At 40.5% G+C, this 26,019-nt stretch overlaps 1 protein-coding gene across 2 annotated transcripts in view; it reads right to left on the reverse strand.

Annotated features, from left to right (window-relative positions):
* Positions 1-26,019, reverse strand: part of SLC16A7 (solute carrier family 16 member 7) — a 540,170-nt gene that overhangs the window by 380,130 nt on the left and 134,021 nt on the right. For both annotated transcript variants that reach the window (XM_086919107.1, XM_086919108.1), the window contains exon 2: positions 24,118-24,267. The gene's annotated coding sequence lies outside the window, so the exon portion shown is untranslated. The remainder of the gene's footprint in view (positions 1-24,117; positions 24,268-26,019) is intronic.

The following is a 26,019-nucleotide window of genomic DNA, read 5'->3' on the forward strand; positions in this document are numbered from 1 at the left end:
AAAGGTAAGATTTCGGTCTTTGCGGTGTTACATCTCAAATGGTTTGTGTTCATCCACTCAAAAGTGGCTTTCAAACAGTCTCTAAGGGAGCGTTCGGCAATTGCTGCGTCCTCATCTAGAATTAGGACTAGTTGAGTGTCATCGGCATAGGCTATTGAGCTAATAGCAAAGGAGGAGATGAGCTTCATTAATGGGACCATGTAGAGATTAAATAGTATGGGGCTTAAACTAGAGCCCTGAGGTACCCCAGACTGGACTCCCCTTGCCTCAGAATGGTATGGCCCTAGGATGAAGGTCTGTTTTCTTTGTCTCAGGAAGTTGGTAAACCATTTCAACACGGTGCCCCCTATGCCTACACTTCTCAGGCGATGAAGTAGAATGTCGTGGAACACCGTGTCAAATGCTGCGGATAAATCCAATAGGATCAGGACTGCTCTTTTGCCCTGATCCAAAGCGGCTCTGATTGTTTCCGTCGAAAAGATGAGGGCAGATTCTGTAGAGTGGTGAGAGCGGAAGCCCGCTTGGTTTGGATGGAGAAGGTTATTGTCCTCTAAGTATGCAGTGAGCTGTTTATTTACGCATGTCTCTGTAAGTTTGCATAGTGCTGGGAGAAGAGATATAGGTCGAAGATTTGACAATGTCGTAGGATCTTGAATAGCTTTTTTTTGGAGAGGTTTGACTACTGCAACCTTCCAGCATGTAGGGATATCTCCTGTTTGCAGTGAAGAGTTTAGTATTGAATTAATCATTGGATTAACCTCATCTTTTATGGCCTTAAGTAATAGAGGAGGACAGGGATTGAGAGGAGAACCTGAGTTCAATCTTGAGATGGCTTGGGAGGACTCAGCTGGGCTGATCATAGTAAAGCTCTCCCATGTTATGGTTCCAGGTATATCCTTTGGAACTATAGGGCCAGCTGTGTTTAATGATAGCTGATTGATCTGTGGAAACTCTTTTCTGAAGTTTGTGATTTTCTGTTCAAAATATTCCGCAATTTTATCACAGAGAGCTTGGGACGGTGGAATTTCCTGAGATAATATTTTGGGTTTTCTAAAACTGTTGACTATTTGAAATATCTCTTTTTGATTATTATTAGTCGACTCAATCAGATTTGTGTAATAGTTGGTTTTAGCAAGCTTGATAGAGATATGGTAATTCCTCCTGGCCTTTTTATAGTTTTCCCTATCTTCGCTCTTATATTGGTGTCGCCATTTTCGTTCTAAAAGTTTCACTTCTCCTAGTGTAACCTTTAAGGAGTTGGTGTACCAAGGAGCGGATTTTTTCCTTTGTATCCTTTTTGATTTGGTTCCTCTTGTTGTCAGTCTTTCTCCAATAGTTTTTATCCAACCCTTGTAGTGTTCATTATCAGTGATCACCTTTCCCACTAGGGCTGGTTTTTCTGCCTCTACCCAGTTCATCAGGTCCGGGCGTTCAGTGATTTTTCTCCAGCAGGGGGTTGAGTTTGTATTACACAAGATTGAATTAGTTTCTTTTTTATTATCAATTTTTAGATTAAAACTAATGAACTTGTGATCTGACCATGTTTGGGTCAGTGGTGGTTCTACTGTAATTGTGTTTATATTAGAACAAATGCAGTCCAATATGTGCCCAGCATTATGAGTTGGCTCCACAGTTTGGATTGTCAAGCCCAGTATGCGCAGGGTATCTTTAAAGCATACAACGTAAGGGTCGTTAGGATTATCCAGATGTAAGTTTGTATCCCCTAGCAAGGTGAAATTAGCGGATCGTAGAATTAGGTTAGCAAGTGCTTCCCCGAGACTTTCTAAGAACGGAGTTGCTTGTCCGGGGGGTCGGTATACTAACAGGCCAGAAAAGGTAAAAGAATCATGAGCTTGAAGATTAAAACTTAAACATTCTGCTTCTTTTATTTCGGGTATTTCCATGGTGGAACATTTAAGGGAATCACGATGTATGATTGCTAGTCCTCCTCCCCTTTGGCGAGGTCTGTCCAATCTCTGTATTAAAAAGCCCGGGGGTAGAGCTTTGACAATATCCGGATTGGAACAATCTTTGAGCCACGTCTCAGTTACCAGTAGACAATCAAGGTCATTTTCTGCAATAAGGTCATATACATGTTGGGCATTCTTGCACATGGAACGGGCATTAATGAGGCCACCCTTGAGAGTCCTATCGGCGTTTTTGGGTCGTTGTGTCATGAAGGGTACAATATTTTGTTTACATTGTGGGCAGCTTATAGGTCCTATCCACTTGTCTACCACAAGGGTTTGGGGACAGTGCATAGTATGAGTATTCAGAGATAATAGATAGTGTTTAGTTGGTGACATGTAGGTAGTGACCGGTGCAGAGTTTCTAGCCCTAAGCCCGTACTCAGCGCGGATGGGCGCAGACGGGCAGGACTTTGGCTTGACTTCGGCGCGACTCCGGCGCCGCTGTCCGCGTCCGCTGCGCAGGAGTGTGCATATCCTTTTGTAGTCTCAGGCGCTAGAGCGCTGGGACTTCCTTCTTCCCTCAATATGGCCGCCACAAACCACTATTATATCAGGGGTCAGTGAACAATGTATCCGAGAGTGTGGGGAATGCAGGAATTGGCTTTAAAATACGGCGCAAATTAAAGTTTTAACAATAATTTTCAAATTAAAAAGCGAGGTGATGCAGGTAGCCTAACACCCGGCTTTCCGCCTCAGGTGTACACAAGTCACAAAGTCTTGCGAGTTCTCGCGTTACCTCCTTTTGTAGTGTCAGGCGCTAGAGCGCTGGAACTTCCTTCTTCCCTCAATATGGCCGCCACAAACCACTATTATATCAGGGGTCAGTGAACAATGTATCCGAGAGTGTGGGGAATGCAGGAATTGGCCTTAAAATATGGCGCAAATTAAAGTTTTGCGCCTGTTCACAGCCAGAAGAACCTCTGCAGCCCGAGACTAGAGCACCGAGTCTCGAACATCCTAGACCCTTGCTCCGGCTTTGACGCAGGCCCTGCTGTGCGGCTGAAGGAATTGACGCATCATCTCTTTGCGGCTGAAAGAATCGAAGCAGCACCTGTTTTGCCGTGGCGTCATCTCCAGCACATCTGGATTTCCACGCATCCCAACGGGGCACAAAGTTTCCAGTGCACCACCCAGTAGAAAGGAACTGTCTTCTGATTTCAATGCAACACTTCTCCTCACAGTAAGGAATCGATGTAACACCTCACCTGCATTCAGCATAACTGACCCCACCATTCTCCTGGGATTCAAGAATTGACTCATTGCTTGTGTGTCCCTCCTTGCGACTGGTTTTCATCTTGGAGTTTGAAGCATGAAATATACTTTGTGCTAAAATCACTGCATCCATTGCGTTCTATGGAGAGAATTACCTGTGATATTTTGAGTTGTGTATGTTGGATTTTGTCATGTCAGTCATGTTTTGTTTAGATAAAGAGTGGTTATTTTTCTAAACTAGTGGTCATCCACTTGTAGTGTTTTCATTGTGTTACTGTGTTGTACGTGCAAATACTTTCCATATTACCTCTGAGATAGGCATGACAGCTTGTGCCAAGCTACCAAGGGGATGAGCAAGGGTTATCTTGGGTGTGTAACTCACTTACCCTGATTAGAAGAAAGGGTCCCTGCTTGGAGAGCGCGCATACCACTGCCAACTGGAGACCCCCATTTCTGACAGGTACCCAGTGGTAGTGCCTTTTGTTTGCTATATGAAAGGACCAAAGAATGAAGTGGATATTTGTACCTTTGGTATTCTGCTTGTGCAGTCAGCGAAAGAATCCTTTTTGTGATTGAAATAAGGATGAAAATGAAATCTGCAGTTGATATTGTGGTGAGAACATTGCGCAGTTAGACAGAATATTCTATTGTATTGTATTATATAATATAAAAGGAGCATTTATAGCTCTGGTGAGGCTCAAAGAACTGCACAAACTCATGCAAATGATTTGGGAGCCTGATCAGTAGATTTGACCCGATTTTGTGAATGAAAGCATTAACCATATGAACTGCCATATTAAGACCCTAAGAAATCTCAGAAGGTATGACACCCCACATTGACAAAACTGATTAAGTGTTGCTTCTTGTAAAAATGAATAGCGAGAGGAGGAAGTGGTGCTCCTCCTTGACCTGCTGTTCATGAAAGAACCCAATAGCTTAATGAAGAGAGTTAATTACTATTAGAGCAGCAGAGATACGGATTGTAAGAAATTAGGTTACTAGTTGAGGGAGGGAGGTGAAACCCTTTTAAAGCCGTATTCACAACATCTCTCAGGGTAAAGTCACAAGCAAACACTAAATTAACCTGTGCTCAACCCTCAGGTAGCTTGGCACAGAGCAGTTAGGCTTAACTTAGAGGCAAGGTGTGAAGTATTTGTGCAATTATCCAAACAGTAACACAGTGAGAACACATCACAAAAGGAGCCCACAACAGAATTAGAAAAATAGATTAATTTTTAATAAATAAACAAGACCTCAACAACATAAATCCAATCTGTAGAACAGGAGATATTCAATTTTAAAGATTTTAGCAAAAAGAGCGGCAAATGGTGTAAAGTACTAGTTGTGGATATCTAGTTGTGCCAGACTGAGTCACAAGTTCAGACGGACCGCGATTAAGCATGGACCTGCAACAGAGACCCAGTTAGACCCGCTGAACACAGTATCTTTAGTCCTGGTTTGTGGGGCATTACAAGGATCTGCGTCGAAGGTGCATTGTGCAGCTGAAGCTTTGCATCGGTTCAGAGATGCAGCTAGACTGTGGTGCAAGGTTCTTTTGTATCGTCGAAGATCCCGTCTATGAGGGCTTGAGACGCACATTCTGAAGTTGGGGATGCATCGCACAGTCAGGGCAATGCATTGGTTTGGAGAAACTGCGAGGCTACAATGCAGTCTGTTGTCGAAGATGTCGTCAGCAAGAGATGTGAGAGCCTGTGTAGAGGATGAGGTTAAGAATGCAATGTGGGCTGCAGCAGTGATGCAAGTCATTGCAAAGGGTCCAAACCAAGCAGCAGCAGAGATGCATCAGTTCTGCTCCGGATTGAGCGGCACAGGGGAGGAGATGTCAGTTCCACTGGATCCACAGAGGCTGGCAAAGCACCTTAAGTCCACTTCCAGGGTCCAGGACTAGGGTGGCACCATTTGGCAGGGTGGATAACAGATGGCAGAGTCCAGGTGCAAGGTTGTCCCCGAGGCTTCAGAGCAGGAGGCCAGACAACTGGCCCTTGGAGTAAATCTGGGTTCTGGGTTTAGGAAGTGTAGGTCCAGTCCTTCTCAGCCAGGTAGGAGGGCAACACGTCAGCACAGCAATGCAGCAGCACAGCAGGGCAGTACTCAAGCATAGTGCAACCCAGCACTGTTACAGGCTTTCAGAAGCACTGCAATCCTTCTTCCTGACATAGGTGTACTGAAGTAGTGGTGACTGGGGTCCAGTATATATACATCCAGTTATAGATTTGAAGTGGGGGTGAAACATCTAGAGATTTCTCATTGAAATCCCAGCCATCCTGCCTTCCCTGTCCTGAATCCAGGATATACAGCCCTTTGTGTGGCAGCGGAACACAGCCTATTCATGTGTAAGTGGGGCTGTGCCCAGTTCCTCCCTGCCATCCTACCAGTGATGGCCCATCCAGGCACAACTATGCCCTATTGTGTGTGACTGTCTAGGAGGATTGCACAAAGCCCAACTTTAAGAAAGACCCAATCATGTGACTAGACAGGCTACAGGCACTAAATGGCTAAGGCAGGAAAATGCCATCTTTCTAATAGTACATTTTCCAAACTGTAATTTAAAATCCGACTTTACCATAAGGTAGGATTTTAAATTATGGTTACATAGACACCAAACATAAACTGGTTATCTATTTCCATTTGGAAACTGCACTTGTAAAAGGTAATAAGGTAACTCCAATGTTATCCTAAAGGAGAAGCAGGCCTTGAAGCAGTGAAAAACAAATGTAAGAGCCTTTTACTACCAGGACATGTAAAACCTAAAGGTACATGTCCTACCTTTTAAATTCATCACACCATTCCCTCTGACCAAACCTATGGGTGACTTATAAGTATTACATGGAGGGTTTGGGCCTGGTAAAAGGTTTACTTTGCCAGGGCAAAATGGCAGTTCACAACTGCACACACAGGCTGCTGTGGCAGGCCTGATATATGTTTAAAGGGCTAGTAAAAAAGTGAGTGGCACAATCAGTGATGCAGGCCCATTGGTATGATATAAATTATAGTATTTCTTTATTAGGGAGTTAAACGTAAATTAAATATGTCAATTCGAGGATGAGCCAATGTTACCATGGTTTAAGGAACAGCACATGTACTTTAGTAATGGTTAACAGTGGTTGCATGTGGAGAGTCTTACAGCTAGCAAAAAGAGATCACCAAAATATGGAGGAAGGCAAAAAGATAGGTGGAAGACCACCCTAAGGCTGATAGGTCTAACACTGAGCTGCATTCGTTGAGATAACTGATGTAATCTCGCCGACCCTAGGGCTGCAGTTAGTATCTTCATGGCACTGACCCCAGGCCAGCATGCTTGTCTAATGCAAAATGCACATATTGTCAAGTAAAGTAAGGGGCTGCATTAAAAATGAAAACTACCAAGAAATTGAATCTTGGGTGACTGAGGCCCCCATTCAGTCAAGCTCAGCCCTGTAGTTGTTTTCGAGAGAATATCACAGGATTGAGATGTAGTGTGTGACTTAGATTTACCGAGGACTAAAGCAGATTTTTAGACCAGGCACCAATGAGGCCATTGATAAGTTATGACCCAATAGATAACAGGGTACATTGCATTTAAATTCAGGGTACTGACAGATTTTAAAGTAGCAGCATACCATACTGATATTATTCTTTTTAGTGCCATGTTTGAGACCCATGTGGTAAACATCAAGGGGTGCATTGGCCACAGAATGTAGGAAACCTTGCGGTAAAACTTAACAGGTGGTAGATAGGGCAGATAGGGCCGGCTTTGTGGTGTACTTCAGCCACAAAGGTAGCAATGTTAGGAGCAGCGATTCAAGGGCTGTAAAGGTGGACTACATCTCCCAGAAATGCGGAAACATGCGCCAAGGGATAAAATGGGTGTGGCCAGCACTGCTCCGTGAGCCTCTGAGGAAGTGATTTCATCACGAAACGCATCAGGCGGAATGCTGTGACAGCACGGACTGAGATGCAAAGCTGCGTGTCCCAAATAAAGCTTTTAATGGGGAAAGGCTGGTTTGTGCTTGTGTGCCTCTCAACTTGTGGTTACCCCAGTGAGCATGATGTTAAGAGCGGCAGACCAGCCGCCGAGAGAGCACCACTCCTTGTAAAGGGAAGGAGGCCGAGGGGCTGCATCTGAGGAGCTCTGACTGGAGCACTTACCTGGACATTGCACGCTGCTTAACATCCCGGTGCCCATCCAGGGTTTCGATTGTGCCACGGCAGGAGCAACGATTCAAGGGCTGTAAAGGTGGACTACATCTCCCAGAAATGCGGAAACATGCGCCAAGGGATAAAATGGGTGTGGCCAGCTCTGCTCCGTGAGCCTCTGAGGAAGTGATTTCATCACGAAACGCGTCAGGCGGAATGCTGTGACAGCACGGACTGAGATGCAAAGCTGCGTGTCCCGAATAAAGCTTTTAATAGGGAAAGGCTGGTTTGTGCTTGTGTGCCTCTCAACTTGTGGTTACCCCAGTGAGCATGATGTTAAGAGCGGCAGACCAGCCGCCGAGAGAGCACCACTCCTTGTAAAGGGAAGGAGGCCGAGGGGCTGCATCTGAGGAGCTCTGACTGGAGCACTTACCTGGACATTGCACGCTGCTTAACATCCCGGTGCCCATCCAGGGTTTCGATTGTGCCACGGCAGGAGCAACGATTCAAGGGCTGTAAAGGTGGACTACATCTCCCAGAAATGCGGAAACATGCGCCAAGGGATAAAATGGGTGTGGCCAGCACTACTCCGTGAGCCTCTGAGGAAGTGATTTCATCATGAAACGCGTCAGGCGGAATGCTGTGACAGCACGGACTGAGATGCAAAGCTGCGTGTCCCGAATAAAGCTTTTAATGGGGAAAGGCTGGTTTGTGCTTGTGTGCCTCTCAACTTGTGGTTACCCCAGTGAGCGTGATATATATATATATATATACATTTACACAACTCCCACTTTCAATAATCCTGATCCAGACCTTGTGGAGGAGTCGGCAAACAATAGCCATGAATATTCTTTGATAATGCTCAAATTACTTTTCAAGTATGCTTCCAAAGAATGCGATAAACTGGCAGTGGAAATTGATGAGCTAACAGCCAAACTGAAATCACTTTATGATAACAATAGTGAATTCGACACTGAGATGGCCAAAATGGAGGCTAAACTTGAAAGAATTGAGAAGGACATTCGTGAGATAAAAGAAAAGAAATTCACATGAGACCGATTTGACTACGAATGCGGTCAAGTACTAACTTTCGCTAGGAAATACGATCACTTGCGAGATAAATCAAACGAGAAAACAGTAAAAACCGCTGCTGTATCCAATATTGAGTAAGAGTCAGCTGGATCTACCACGGGAGAACAGCGAGATGAAGGAAATGACACACCCAGTGAGGCTCAACAACCGAAGAGCCCTGGGTTGCTAAGCCCAAAATAACTAATTTTAAAGGAATTTACATTGGTAGCGCAAGGAAGACTAGCTGCCCAGAACAAAGCCAACGGCGGAGGACAAAGATGATGCAGTCGAGGTGGCAGAGGCGCAGGAAGGCCAAATGCAACAATCAGAAACGAAGTATCAAGCTCAGTGGGATCCAGAATGAGGGGCCAGAGAAAGGAGAAATGAAAGATTTGAAGACAGTTATTAATTTGTCAACACGAGAACTCAGTGAAGCTGAAACTGAGGTACTTCTTTTGGTTTATCTTTCTGTCCATCCTCCTCATTTGACTATACTCAAAGCAGAATAGACTTGTTTTACTTTACATGTAAATTAAGACTTAGGAAGTGGGTTGCCACCAAGGTCACAACGGGCCCAGAGGAAACTCAGAGAGAACCCAGTAACATTGCCATTGAAGATGCTGAGATTCTGCATCTTCTACATGACCTAGGCGGCAATCCAAACATTATTGAAAATCCTATTCTGAACTTAATTAATGAAAATATAAGACTCGATTTGAATTACCAGAGTCGTTTCAAACCAAAATCTGTTTTTCTCCCCCTGATTACCAACAAAGCAATTGACATTTTTGAAAAAGGTGTCATGAAGGAGTTTGTGATAATGTCTAAAACGTCTAATTTTGTTAGAGCCAAACTTACCAAAGCTCAATTTGATGCCATTGACAATCTGAGTAAGGATAACACTATCATCATCAAAACATCAGATGAAGGGGTGAATATAGTTGTTTTACCCCAAGACATGTATATAAATGAGGGTCTCCCCCAGCTGAGTGATACCAGTAAATGCGAAATGAGTAACTAGCATATAATGCGAACACAACCAAATATCAGGAACAACTCTTAGAGGGGTCTGATTGAGAATGATGAATTTAATTTTCTTAAATGTAAACATCCTAAAATACCAGACCTCTTGTTGCTGCCCAAAATGCACAAAAATATGACAAAGCCGTCAGGAAGACCCATTGTTTCTTCAAGGGGCAGTTGCTGGGAAAACACGTCAAGGTATGTTGACTTTTTCCTGCAGCCATTGGTGCAGGAAATACCATCTTACCTTGAAGATTCTGGAGATTTTTTACGTAAAATTGAGGGCGTGGGATGGAAACCAGAATGGCCATTAATGACTCTTGATGTCAATAGCCTCTATACATGCATTCCCCACCAACTAGGGATTGAGGCTTGCAGACATCTTTTGAGAAATTGGTCCATATCACATCTGTTTCATACGGAGATGGTATTGGGCATGGCATTAATGTGTCTAACACAAAACTTTTTTGTATTCAATTGGGATGTTTACCACCAGCTACTGGGGACTGCGATGGGCACCTGCTTCACCCCCAGCTTTGCTGGGTTGTACCTAGGCTGGTGGGAGGAGCAGGTGGTCCAGCAGCTCCCACAACATTGCACACAGGTCATCAAATGGTTCAGCAGTATAGATGACATTTTTGTCATCTGGGATGGAACTGCTGAAGAGGCTAAAAGGTTTGTGGATGTCATGAACACCAATGACTTTAATCTCTCCTTCACCAGTCACATTGATGAAACTATGGTTGACTTTCTAGATTTGAAAATAAGAGTTGAGGGCAATATGCTTACCACCACTTTGTTTAGAAAAGAAAATGCGGGAAACAGCCTCTTACATGCTCAAAGCTGTCACCCGAGCAACCTCATTATCTCTATACCTTTGGGCGAATTACTCCGCGCCAAACCGAACTGCTCCAAAGAGGATGACTTTGTCAAAGAAGCGCTCGTTATAGGCGAACGGTTAAGACAGAGAGGTTATAGCAGAAAATGTATCGACTCAGCCATCAAGTCAGTTAACTCAAGGGATAGAAAAAGCCTCATCAGTGAGAAAGATAAAAATACAGATCCATCTGGACAAGAAACTTCCAGGTTTATTACAGATTACCATCGACAATCCTGGAATGTTAAGAGAGCCATTGGGAAATTCTGGGATGTCCTGAAATTAGACAAAGACATAGCAAAGGGAATCAGTGAACACCCCCAAGTCACTTATCGCAGACCGAAATCCTTAAAAGATATGATCTGCAAAATCCTTGTTCGTACTGCAGTAAAGAAAAATCCGGTAAGGGGCTTTTATGTTTGCGGAAAGAGCAAGGCTTGTAGATATAGCAAGAATGTTAGAGAAGTTAAACTCACTAAAAATTGTGAAACATTTAAAATTCTCAAACATGTTACCTGTCAAACTGATCATGTAGTGTATGTACTTAAATGCCCGTGCAAATTATACCACATTGGCAGCACTATACACCCAGTGAAAAAGCGAGTGCTGGAAAATCTGTAAGCCATTGCTAAAGGTGACAAACAATATCCCATAGCCAGACATTTCGCAACACACCACAAAAGCAACACCTGTATGCTGTCATTCTGTGTTCTTGAAACTGTCCCCAGTAGTGAGAGAGCGGGAGACAGAGTACAAGAACTCAGAAGGTTGGAATCTAAATTAATCATCAAGTATCATACCAGGCAACCCGAGGGTCATAATCTTGATGAAGAATTGGCTGTACACCGTGGCTAAGGATACATCCTCTTCTAGAGTATCAGAGCTTTCCCTGCTTTTTTCTTGTTTTTAACTGTTGTATGTGAAATGTATGTTATTTTAGATGATGATTACACAGTCACTTTTTCACATGTTATTTTTTTCTTTAATCTTTGCAGATCTTTGGGAAGTCCTAATATGAGAGTTCTATAACACGCTTTTGGCACCAGTAATCTGAAGCAGGAATGACAGTTGGGGTATGTCTGTGGCACTGTTCTGAGCATAAGACTCCTGAATTGTTGGGGTATGACTGTACCATCATGAATAATGAACTGTTTGCCCACTGGGGCTGGATTTACCGCGACTTTGTAATGATAGCCAAGGGACAATATGCAGGCATTGTGGCTGTGTTTACATCATGAGAGTATTCAATGTATTTTTCAAATGCCCACTTTAGCCATCAAATACGTGTTTAACAATTTATCTTGCACACTGATATGACCAAGATAAATTGTTGTATAACAATTTATCTTGCACACCGAACTGACCAGGCCGTCATGAATTGCCATGTTTTACAGTCTGCATTATGTCATGCCACAATACCATTATTTTTTGGTGACATTTTAATTTGTGGCGATATTTGCTTCGTTGAAAATCATTTCCTCGAGTATGAATTTTATCACTCATTACAGCCAACTGTTTGCAACATTGAATTTAAATGATTTAATTTCTTTCATTCTTATTTTTTACTGCCCGAAGTGTAGTTTCTAGCTCCGTAACATAAGGACTACTGCTAGTCTGTTGTTTATTTTTATATTGGGAAAATCATGTGATCTGTACTTAATGCTGTCACAACTATGCACTCGCACTCGTGAGAAAGAAGGCTTACTCTTCGAAACGCGTCCAGTGGAGCGACTTTGAAATAAAACGTGCTTTATTGAGAAAAAAAAGGAAATTAAAAGCGCTTTATTGAACTTTGTGGCCCGGACAGTCTTTTTGTTTCAACAAATAGAAAAGGCGAAGCGTTGGATTTGTTTTGGGACTCGCAATCCCGTCTGGGCCCGCCGCTGATAGTGGCAGGTGTCTGATGCGACATTTGCGTTTTGGATTTGTATATATATATATATATATATATATTTTGTCAAAACTGCAAAATATTGTTTGGCATGAGGGCGATTGGTTGATGGCTCTTGACGTAACAGGCTTATATACTAGCATTAGACACTATGATGGTGTAGCTGCAGTTACGTTCTATTTATCACGCAGGGAGACTGTCTTTGATAAACACAATGTCATGCTGATTTAGGGGCTTGAATTTTGTTTAGAGCACAACATATTCATGTACAATAATCTGCTTTACAGGCAACTCCAGGGAGTGGCGATGGGGGCCAGTTTCATCCCAAGTTACGCCTGTTTGCACATGGGGGCTTGGGAGGAACTGGTCCTCATGTCTGAGCACTGTGAGGTGATGGCTAATAGGGTGATTGCGTAGTACCGCTTTATAGATGATCTTTTTGTGGTATGGAGAGGTAGTCAGGAGAAGGCCTTAGACTTCGTGGAAAAAATCAATGTGAATTAATTCAATCTTGAGTTCACAGTTACCATGAGTCAGGAAAAAGTTCCATTCCTAGACACGGAGCTTTATGTAAGTGGAAACAAACTTGAGACCCGTTTATATAGGAAGAACACCGCAGGTAACACAACTCTCCGTGCAGGCAGTACACATCCCACCCATCTAATAATGAGCATTCCCTATGGAGAAATGATAAGCCTAAGAAGACTTTGCAGCAATGAATCAGAATTACAACAGGCCCAGGCAGCTAGTACAGGGAGATTCCTAGAGAGAGGTTACTCCAGGAAAGTGATTGAGCGGGCTAGACAGAAGTCCATGCTAATCAGCCGTACTGAATTATTAAGCAGATATGTTATCTCGGCTGAGATGCATATCTATGAGCCAAATGGTAATATACATGCTACTCAAGGTGGAGATCCTTTTAGAATTATAATGGGATATTGTAATCAACATAAGGATCTACACAAAATGATTACTAACAGTTGGCCAATAGTACTTAAAGACCCCGTCATTGGCAAATTATTGCCCAACATGGCATAAATTACCTACAGTCGAGCACTATCCATGAAGGATAGACTGGTAGACACAGGCCCTGAAGTCCTGGATAAAACCTCATGGCTGCAAACAAATAGAGGCTTTTTCAAGTGCAAAAACTTGTAAAGCCTGCACCCATGATACAAACAGGAAGACGTTCAAGGATGGTTTCAGCAACAGGGAACATGAAATAAATAAGGTACTCACATGTAAAACCGAATATGCGGTATACATCCTTGAATGTCCCTGTGCCCTCAGATACGTAGGGAGTACTAAACTCCCTGTGCACAAATGTATTTTTCAACATTTGAGGGCAATAACATCCCAGGATAATACTTAGCCGGGAGCCAGGCACTTTAAAGATATCCATCAGATCAACAACAAAGGGCTTCAATATTATGTCATAGATGAAATATGTTCCAGTAGGCGGGGAGGTAACAGGGAGTCCAAATTGCGCAAACTAGAGACTAAATACATTCTACAATTGGATACTAAGCAACCGCGGGAGCTTAACCTCACGGAAGGCTTACATACCTGTCTGTACTAATTGTAGAAAAAATAATATCTGGATACAACAATATAATGGGCATTATCATTTTAAATAGCTTTTAACATGTTTGATAGTTATTTATTATTTTAATGAGAGCTATTTTAAAATAGTTACACTAATAAGTCATAAGTCATATGCTCTTGTATAGCGCACATTCACCAAAAGGTCTCAAGGCGCAATGTAAGCATGGGCGAATTTTGCGAATTGGCAATTCGCGAATTTGCGGATTTGCGAATTGGCAATCCGCGAAATTTGCGCGATTTTTTTCTTTTTGCGTGTTCGCGGGTGTTCGCGAGGCGCTTTGCGTGTTTGCGGGTGTTCGCAAGGCGCTTTGCAATTTCGCTGTTTTTTTTTTGCCTGCTTAATCACTGCCACCCTCTTGTTTTTTATGCCCATCTGCCCTCTGTACCACTTGTTTCTGTGCCCTTCTGCCCTCTGCCCCACTCATTGTTTGTCCCCTTCTGCCCTCTGTCCCACTTTTGTGCCCCTCTGCCCTCAGCCCCACTTAGAATGGCACCGGCAAGCTGCCAGCGCCATTCTAAAATAGCTAGAAATAGCTTCAACAGGAAGCACTAATAGATAAAGTAAAGCAGTTGAAGGTCAAATTAAGTTACACAATCATTAATCACCCCAAGTTTGGGGGTGATTAATGATTGTGTAACTGAATTTGAGCAGCACCTGCTTTACTTTATCTATTAGAGCTTCCTGTTGAAGCTGACTTTTGTAACTATTTTAGAATGGCTCTGGCAGCTTGCAGGCGCCATTCTAAAAGAGTTACAAAAGTCAGCTTGAACTTTTGACCCAATCCCCGTTCGCGGATTTCCGTTCGCGGATTTTGCGGGAAATTTGCGAATCTCGCAGATTGCGAATTTACCGAAAATCCGCCAAATCCGCGAGCGGAACGGATTTTCCGCCCATGCTTAGCGCAATGTCCAATTGCGTTTTTACAACTAGATGAAGAAGTTATGCTATTTTATATCCCTAATCTACTTTATGGCATTAATTACTGTATTTATGATGCAGCAAACCATGGAAATTATATACAACTACTTAGTTACACTGTAGGTACACCTCTTTTAGGATTGCGGATACAAACATGGACAAAAGTGAACGAGTATAATATTGATAAGCATCAGAACAAGCTGTATAAGTATACAGAGTGACGCACAAGTCCAAATTAATAAACGACATTAGAGAGATCAGTGTTCGTTTCTACAGAGAAACTCCTCGGACAAATTGAACGGATTTAGATTAATGATTGTTATGTTGCTTTTGGCAGTGAATAAGTACTACATTGGGACAGAACTGGGCCCAGTCTTTCTTAAAATAAACTTTTAATTTAAAAGCACATAAGATAGTTTTTAACTGCACACCAGGCACTTTTCGTTTAACACTATACTTAAGGATAGCACTATAGGTACTGGTCACACGAATGAACAGGTTATAATGTTGGATACATCAGGGGATTTAACCCAGAATTGTTATTGTACCACCATTTATGGATATTGATATGACAGAGGAACCAGTGACTAATATGATTATCGGTGTTTATTTGCATATATCCAAAGCGTTATTTGCACAAAAAGGCAATGGCAAATGAAGTGAGTTGCGGATACCAACATTATCGTGATTTTATGCAATTTAGTGCAATATGAGTTTTATAGATTTTAGCACATATTTATACAACTGTAAATTTTGTGTGTATTTATTTACTTATTTATAATCATTAATTGCAACAATGTACATAAGCATACAGTCTGAATAAGCTATGAATGTAGCCATACACTGGTGTTAATACAATCTGTCTTTCATGTTCATTCCACGTGACCTAAAGAATGGGTAGCACGTGCACTTTAAATTTAGTAGAAGCACTCAGTCACACTGTCATGTGATCAAGGCTCTGTGGAGCAGAAACGTTATGGCGGCAGAACTTTAATAAATAATCAGCATCTACAATACCGGGTCCGTGTCTGTTCCTGTACGCTGGTCGGAATCAAGGTTCCAGTGTGTGAGAGACGGAGTGGTTTATATATATATATATAAATGTATATATGAGTCAGATACTATCAGATTCATAACAACATTCTCAGGACAATCATATGAAGTCCGAAAAATTTGCAAAAAACATTGGCATGTTCTGAATAAGGACGAACGTCTTAAAAGATATTTGAATGTGAATCCACAGATTACGTTCTGAAAAGGGAGAACCTTAAGGGATGAATTGTGCCAGAATTATGTTACTAAACTAGGCAAGAAGGACAACAAAACCCATGGGGGTTATAAACGCTGTGGAAAATGTAAAGCATGCAAATACAGTCAAGACTGTCAAGTTCTAACCATTCCTGGAACTACAAGAGCATTTGTTATTCGAAAAGATCTTACATGCAACACCCCTTATAGTGTTTATGTACTAATGTGTCCATGCAACAAATGGTATGTGGGAAGCACCAAACACAAGGCCAAAAAAAGAGTGCTAGAACACCTGCGGGCTATCCGCTCCCACAATAAACAATACCCCATTGCTAGACATTCCTTTGACACACACATGCAGTATGAAACTATGATGCGTATGGTGGTCATAGACTGTGTTGATCTGGGTGTGAGAGGAGGTAACTATGAGTTATCACTAAGGAAAGTGCAATATTGATTTTCAGTGCCTGGCCCCGATGGGGCTAAATATGAGTGAAGAACTATCAGTACACCTACATGAATGAGAAATGTATAATATACTGCAGGATGTAATGTCAGCCGTCTGTTTTGATTGTATATATTTTAATCTTTTTAGATGGCATTGGAGGACTAGGAGACAGTTCGAATGAAATTATGTGGATGGCACTGACCTATTTGAGGTTCTGTTTCTGAAGATAATGCCCAATGGGGCAAGAACTATATGGGAATCTAATATTGAATTATCATTGGTAATATGAATTGTGGTATTAACACTCTTTTTATATGCCATTGCGGGCCCACTGGGGCATGATTTCAAGATTGGGGATACAGACCATGTATCAATTGGCCCACTAGGGCAATTGCACAGCCATAACCAATCGTCTTACATTTTATACAATGACGAAGATATTGGACCAATGACATAAGAGCTTACATTGGCATTATATAGCTGTTGGGATTGCCCCGTAATAATTGCTTTTGTGCTAATACCCTCAATACCTACATGAATTTACAGTGTCATTCATTTTATCTGAATTATGTGTAATGATTGAAGAATATCTTAAGATGTAAAATCGCCCGCCTTGCAAAATGTATAATTATACAATTTATAATAGTAAATATGAGGGATAGAATCTATACTTATATTGTATTGTATTGTATTGTATGAATGTTTTGTACCGCGCATACTGTCACCCTAGGGGTATCCTGGCGCATAGATTTTACAATATCAGACTCAGATGAAGAAGAATCATGGGCGCAGAGAAGCACTAACAAGTCGGCGGAAAAAGCCAGGTTTTCAGGCTGCGCCTGAAACTCATAAGGGACTGACTCTGTCTAATGCTCAGGGGAAGTTCATTCCACCGGCGCGCCGCAACCACCAGGAAGGCCCTGCCCCCAGCCTAGCCTGCTTGACTCTTGGAACTTCCCGCAGACCTGCACCAGCTGAACGGAGGTGTCTCTGTGGCCGATACCAGGAGAAACACCCCTGCTGCGGAGCTGGGCCTTGTTCATGCGTTGCTTTGAATACCATACATAGAGACTTGATAAGTACCCTCTCCTTGATCGACATACAATACAATACAAAAATGGCAGATTCTGTTGGTCTGACGAGCGTGAACAAGCCGTAATGGTGAAACGCGTCGTGACTTTTTACTTGCCAAAATAAAGGATTACAAGCAAGCTCTGAGTGTCTGGGTGAACTTCTTGGAACGAGAGGTGATTCGAAGTGAATATATATATACATTATAGTTAGGGTAATATTACATTAGTAATATAAAACTAGAGAAATTCAGCCGTCATAGTTAGACCAGCTGACTGTAGCTTGTGCTCCTGCAATGCACTGCTTATGACCGCACATATTACATCACTCATGACTTGGTCAGTGACATTACTGATGACATCTCAAATGACAATCCTCTAAAGCCATATTTGTATATCGGAGAAATGTGTACATTTCTTAGGAACTACTGAACAGATTTACACCATTTAACAAAAAGAGTGCACTGGAACAAAAGTGACCAAGGGCACTAGTTGCTCGAAACGCGTAACCAGAGAGGTTTCTAATAAAATCTCCTTCACTGCAGCCATTGGGTCCGTGTCTTCGTTTCCACAGTAGGAATGTGGCGTCTTTGAAGATTTTACCGTTATATATATATATATATATATATATATATATATATATATATATATATATATATATATATATATATATATATATATATATATATATATATATATATATATATTCACTGAAAAAACCATAGGTTATAGACCATATATAGTTAGGGATTAGCATTTTCAAAACATTATTTTACTCGCACAAAACCATTGAAATTCGCATATATAGTTAGATGCACTAACTATATATCGCGCACCCGCAAACCACTGCTGATGATGTCACATATTACATCATTCATGACATGCTCAGTGACATCACTGATGACATCACTGATGACATCTCAAATGACATCACTGATGACATCACTGATGACATCTCAAATGACATCACTGATGACATCTCATTTGACATTACTTATCACATCACTGATGATATCATTCATGTGATAATACGATGAACCTCTTCAGATTCTAATATAACCTTAGATACAATCAGTGTAAACAGACACTCACAGACTGTCACTCATCCATGGAGTTACTCACACACCTAGTCAGTCATGCAAAAAATCAATCACACATCCATTTCCTCAACTATACAGTTATACACACCTTACTTATTCAAACATATACTAACACATATTTACTCTCTTATACAATCCCTGATACAAGTTTACAATGATCCATACAGCCACTCACACATTCAATGGCTCTTATGCACAGTTATTTATATATGTCAACTCTCACATGTACTGTGTTTTACATATGGAATTGGATTTATAGAGTGGAATTGGATTTATAGAGCGCATGGCTGCCCTTGAGCGTCCCAGCGCTAAAAACAGATTAATAACAGAGCGGATGAGGAAGAAAGTTTAGGGAATTTTGGGAAAAAGGAAAGTTTTAAGTAGTTTTCTGAACTTAATGTATGAAGGTTCCGTTCGTAGGACCCTGGGCAGGGCATTCCACTTTTTCGCTGCATTCAGAGAAAAGCGACGACCTCCCGTGCGGGCCTTCCTTACTCTGGGAGTGACGGCCAGGTTTTCTCCATCGGATCGAAGGGCACGAGTGGCTTTGTAAGGGCAGATCAATCCCCTGAGGGCTGGAGGGCCAATACCTTGGAGGGATTTGTATGCAATACATAGTGCCTTGAAGGAAATTCGCTCCTGGATAGGGAGCCAATGCAAGGCTCTAAGCAGGGGTTTAGCTGAGGCCCATCTAGGGGCTCCCATAAGGAGCCTTGCTGCTGCATTCTGGACCCGCTGTAGGATGTTAATCGTGGCCAGGGGTGCCGCCAGGAGGAGGGCATTGCCATAATCCAGTCTGGCCAAGATTAGGCCCTGGATCATGAGTTTTCTTGATTCGAAAGGAAGCAGGGGAAGGACCTTCCTCACCGCCCGCAACGATCCAAAGCATCCTCCTGCCACCTTCTACGCATGAGTCATAAAGATGAGTTGGGGTTCAAACCAAACCCCAAGACTCTTGACTTTCTCCTTTGGGGGTGGTAGGTCCCCCATACAGGGGGGCCAATGGTCGGGGGACAGAGATGGGAGTGGGTGACCCATGACCATAATCTCGGTCTTCGCTCCATTGAGTCTAAGTTTCGAATATGTACTTACTTTGACATGTAGCACTAAGATATCCATTCACTCACCAATACACTCATGCGTACACTCAACCGCCCATACAGCTGTTTCCACATGCACTTTTGAACCCATACATCTATTGAATCAACTGTTCACACATCTATGCACAGAGTCACACACCTCCCAGCCACACACACACACACACTCAGTCTCCCATACAAATACTTGGGCAACCAATCAATAACCCATATAGTTACTCATATAGCTACTGATCAACACATGCAGCAGTTTACAGAACAACAGACATAATGATGCACAAATTAAGACAGTTTAGTCACTAACCCATGCACTCAGAGAGACACATTTAATCACTCACTCATACAGTCAGTCATGCACCTACTAAATCCTTCATCCAGACACTTATACATCCACTCATTCTTCAATATGTAAGACATATTTTAACTTTACAGAAACATACAGTCACTGGATGTTGTCATCAGTGATGTCATTAGTGATGTCATTTGAGATGTCATCAGTGATGTCATCAGTGATGTCATTTGAGATGTCATCAGTGATGTCATCAGTGATGTCACTGAGCATGTCATGAATGATGTAATATGTGACATCATCAGCAGTGGATTGCGGGTGCGCGATATATAGTTAGTGCATCTAACTATATATGCAAATTTCAATGGTTTTGTGCGAGTAAAATAAGGTTTTGAAAATGCTAATCCCTAACTATATATGGTCTATAACCTCTGGTTTTTTCAGTGAATTTTCAAGGTTTTGTAAATGCTAATTCCTAACTATATATGGTCTATAACCTATGGTTTTTTCAGTGAATTTCAATGCTTTTTTAATAGCAAATATCAAAAGCTGTAAAATGTATTCTTTTTTTTTTTTTTCTCCAAAGTACGCTCCCCGGTTCGCTTACTGGTGCGCGTACCGGGCGCCCCCCGCGAAATTTTTTTTCTTTATATTTGCATGTATCAGAATCCTAATCCCCCCTCCGAAAACCTAGAGGGTCACAAAGTGTCTACCGTGCCCCCTTCTACCCATTCCGAACATTGTTTGTCATCCATTTTGTGTCTCAATTCTACCAATACTCAAAATGGAGGACTCCCGTAACGCTGCCGGTTCGCGTACCGGGGAGCGCACCGGTAAGCGCTCGATAAAAAAAGGTGGGAAATTAATTTACAGAAAAACCACTACAGACACTTTCATCAAATATAGAATAGCCCCTACTACATAGCAGTCCCTACCATTTCCCCAAATTTGATGGAATTTCATTGTGAAAATTATGCTGTAAGCCTGATTAAATATCCTGAGGTAAATTACCTAACCAAAACACTTATGAAGTGTTAGAATTGACAACCAATCAAAATGCTACTTTCAATATCTTCTATTATTTCATGACATTTGATTGGTTATGTACCTGAATATATATAAAGAAAGAGAGAGAAACACAGCCATTTTGACTACTACTTCTTGAAGTACATTTCAACTGATAACTTAAACTTCTATTTGAAAGGTAAGATGTTATTTTAAAAACTGAAGTATTTTCTGTACTGTAAGTTAATTAGGAAAACATTTTCTGATAGTTATTTACTATCCCTCTGTAATACTTATAGAATAAAATAGACTTCTCTGTTTTAGTTATGGATGGAGTTAGACTTGTCTTGTATAATTAAGAATTGACTTAGACTTTATCACATAAATGTTTTGATATTTCTACTTCCAGTTTGATACCATACACTGCCCAACGAAAAAATCACTGTTAAAAAACCAAACTACCTGTCTGTACTTAAACCAAACAGTGCCCTATCTGTACTGATATATATTTTTTTAATTCATTTTACAGCATAGAAATGGAAGGAGAGCAAAAAAATAATGTGGAAATTGTTGCAGTAGACACAGAAATGATTCAGAATTCTTTGATGAATCAATGCACATAGAACTTCTGCAATGTGTTGAAGCTGTGGATTTCTTAATTGAAAATGAGACAAAATCTGACCAAGAATTATTAGAAGTTCTTTTTAATTTTGAAAATAAATCAGAAAAATAAATTTATATATAATAATTCAAAAATTGTTTGAGACATTATTCATTTTTATATGTATTTTTTAAACTAGTAGCAAATTGATTTTAATGCAAAATCAGACTTTAAATATACTGTGCAACTTTAAGTTTGCTCATAGTTACTTCCTTTCTTCCACTATATCATCTCCAATGTGTATTTAACATCTCTTTATCATGTCCTGCCTCCATTGTGTTTCTGCTTTCCTGACAGACTACGCTATGAATTCCATATACCTCAATAACTTCTGAAACAACCTGCAAGATATCTACAAAGGAAACAATGTATTTTTATTTTTAGACTCTGCATTGGTACCTACATGTTGGTACTTAAATAAAAAAAATAAAAAAATTAAAAAAAATAACAATCAATAAACATACAATATTTGAACATTCTTTCATCCTATTTTCCCAATATTACGCTTCCCGGACCACTTCCCGGTGCGCGTACCGAGCGTCCCCCCACAAAAAAACGATATAAAAATTATTATTTTTCAACCCCGCGAGGCCCTTTCAAAGCCCCCTCATCAAACCTAGGGAGTCAGGGAGGATGTACTCTGCCCCCTTATGCTCATTTCCCCCTTTGTTTTTGCCACCTCTTGTGTCTCGATCCTACCGAGACACAAGATGCCGGCTGCTCCGGACTGTTTAGAATGTTGACAGACACCGGAGAGCCAAACAGCTTCGCTTCGTGAAGTTCCGTTACGCGTCAGGTACGCGAACCGGAGCGCTAACCGGAGCGTTGTCACAGATATATCTGTTTTTTAAAATGTTAATTTCTCAAAATCCTCTGGAGCACATATATTGAGACATAGCAAAGGCGCGTCGGGCAAACCATATCTACAATTTTGCCAAGTTTCGTGTAAATCCATTCAGCCGTTCGAGCTAAAAGTGAGTCCAACCGCCCTATGGAAAACTCAATGTTAAAAATGCGTTTTGGGACCCCCCTTTTTTCTCAGCCCCCCCTTGACGAAACCCCCCCCAGATTTTCAGGGGCTGCTCAGAAACAAAATATGCAATTTTCCTGAAAATTTCAGCAAATTCCGTTCACAAACGCCAAAGTTATTCGACATAGAATTTTCAAAAATCCCATAGGAAAAAATCCTAACTATATATACCTACTGGCGACCGCCCGTAGGTAATATATATATATATATATATATATATATATATATATATTCAACAATCCTCTACTTAAAAGCACAGGAAGACGACGCCATGTTCTGCTTTTCAAAAGATTTCTTTACACAAGTCGGCTGCTGGGACGCGTTTCGCCTGTTCACCAGGCTTGTTCACCACTGTGGAATTAAAGTTTGCCATATTTAAAGCCCACCAACACTATGTCACATGAATGAAACTACAATGGCATTGCTATGGAAAACAGACTCATAGTTTCACGAGATGTTAATTCAATATGCGGCTTTACATTCATCGTAAATGCATTTCGGTCAACATATTCAGAATAAATGCATTTTTACCTACCAAATTAATTGAAAAGTTGAAAAGTACTACTATATCTTAAATGTATTATGGTTGAACAACATTTCAATAAAGTGACAATGTGCCATACAAATCCATGCTACAATTCATCGTATAAAATCAATATCGAGCAAATGTTCGAATAGACCATTCCGCTGCATTTTTGTTTTAATTTTTGCCGCTAAATTTTACGTGTATAGCCCAAGTGGGCATTTCCATTAAGCAACATACATTGCATGTCTATCATTCTGCTCTGGACTTTAAACATATAAACTAAATGTGACCCTGAAATTAAAATAAAATTGTTTTAAAAACTACTGCAAACATCGGAGAGGGTTTTTTTGCTGCTTAGAAATTACAGATGTCTATGAAGAGCTTCTTCCATGTTAAGACCTCCCGGGTATTTGCTATTCAATTTAATTATGTACATTGACTCCAGTTTACGCAACTTTTTCTCATAATTCCCAACTCTTACATTTTGCTTGACCGCATCTACCACAAAGTAAGACAATCCTGCAATATTTCTCTCATGTTTTTTATTAAAGTGTCTTGCAACAGAATATGTTTTATCTCCATTTTTTATGGCACGCAGATGCTGCAAGATTCAAGCAAAATGTAAAAGGTGGGAATTATGTATCGGGTGTGTGGATTGGCGCTGTGGTTCCCGAGTTTACCTTGCCAAAAGGTTTGTGTTCTCTCTTTATAATAGTAGTATATATATATATATATATATATATATATATATATATATATATATATATATATATATATATATATATATATATATATATATATATATACATATATATATATAGGCACCATATGTCACGCTATCCGTATAATTACAGCAAACTAAAGACATAGATCAGGTGCTGACTGCAAACATATGCTTTATTTTGATTATGCCACTAAAAACAAGGATGTTTTCTTACCTGACTGCTAGACACTTCGGTAACCTGCTGCCACCTACTCCTAGACTGTGACACAACAGGTAATGTGAAAAGCGATGAAGGGTATGTATGGTTTCCTCATTAGCATTGAAGGCAAACCACCAGTTGATGTGATCAGAACTGATGCCTTTCCTAAACAAAATAAAAGCATAAGCATTATTAAGGACTTGTTTCTTGGTCACACTTCAATATTTCTGGTCAAAAGCATGCTCATACTTTTTCCGAATAGGAGGGCAACATTTTTTCCTTGTTCTGTTTTACTCGTCCCTCCATTATTTAGCTGTAATCCCTTCTATTTCCAATCATTATAAACCTTTTTTCCTTTCCTTTATAAATGAATCATCAAAAGTTTAATATTTGTATAGGTCCTTCATTCAATCCAAAACATCACTATTTGGCAGACCCAGCTAACGCATTGCATCCTTTAGAGGAACTTCAAAAGGATCTGAAAAGATTGTATACATATTTATTAATCACTGCATTGCACAAGTTAAAATGATACAGTTTTTTACTATTGTACAATATTAAAAAAAATGTATCCCTGCTATTCCCGTGACAACATATTGGAAAATTGTCTAAATGGAAATACAACATTTTGCTTCGATTACCGATTTTTTTGTATCTGTTACTTTAAATGTAACCCCTCTTCATGGGTCCAAATGACACCATGCTAGCAGTGAAAAGTAACATATAAGCAAATTTAGCACAAGCAAGTTATATATAAAATACTGCTGTTAGTATATACGGTTTTAGATTAAAGTTATTTCGATATTGCATATGGTAGATGTGTGGCAAAATGTAACAAATATTTATTTCAGACTTTTGCTTTCCTATGAGAGACCCTCCCCGTCCTCAAAAATGCACAACGTGTGCATTTCTTTATAGGTGTATTCCCTAGACATCCTATAACATGTTTTACAATTGGAAATGATCAGTTGCAAAATTTCAAAAAATGATAAAAGTATCCATTCTTGCCTGATGCAAAGTCTCTTCTATAGCCAAACAGTATATTAAAATGCACTTTAATTTCTACTAGTGCATTAACGTTATCAATATTAGACACAAACAACACACAGATTAATTTTAAGATGCAGAGCAACTCCTGGATATACTTTTAAATCTAAATAGCACATCATTCTAACAAAAAAGAAAACCAGCATTCATTCAATAAAAATATTATGTGGCTAACATCAGAAGCAACTTTCCTGTCCTTATGTAAGTGCATGTCCAAGGTACCGCATGATATTGTTTTTAAAAACGAAAACAGTCCAATACAAGACCTGGTAAAGGCACAAGAATGTACCTGGATGTCCATTTTCCTTTTAATTTTTTTATTTTATACTGTTTATGGTAAGTGATCAGTAAAATACAACTGTTCACCTGTACTCACACAAGAGAAGAGATAAGTTGCAGGGAGTTGGCATTACAGCATCTGTATGATTTGAAATGAAATGAAATGAAAAATGTTGCTTATAAAGCGTGGGTGGCACTCCTAACGGAGTCTTAGACTTCTGGGTAGGGCTAGTCACCCTTGTCTATCTGTTCAGTGGCTAGTAAATAGGTTGTGCTTATTACAATATGTTCATTACTTTTATTTATATTACCGTTTTCTTGTTTATGTGGTGTAATTAAAGTCATGTATTTGTTTTTCTGGCTAACAATCAATATTATTTTCATCTGTTTGACTCACGACACTTTGTGATGCAATACTGAATGTCTTTACCAGTACTTCTTTCCATTGGGTAATCATTCCAGACCATTTCGTTCTATGATTCGGGGCTGGATGTTTAGTTTGTTTTCTTCTAGTTGAGACATACACTTTGGTGATTGCTGAAATAATGTACTTTTACAAAGCTACTTTTCTATATTTCTGTTGCTTTGGGA

The sequence above is a fragment of the Lissotriton vulgaris genome, chromosome 1_1 (assembly GCF_964263255.1).
Source record: "Lissotriton vulgaris chromosome 1_1, aLisVul1.2, whole genome shotgun sequence".
NCBI lineage: Eukaryota > Metazoa > Chordata > Amphibia > Caudata > Salamandridae > Lissotriton > Lissotriton vulgaris.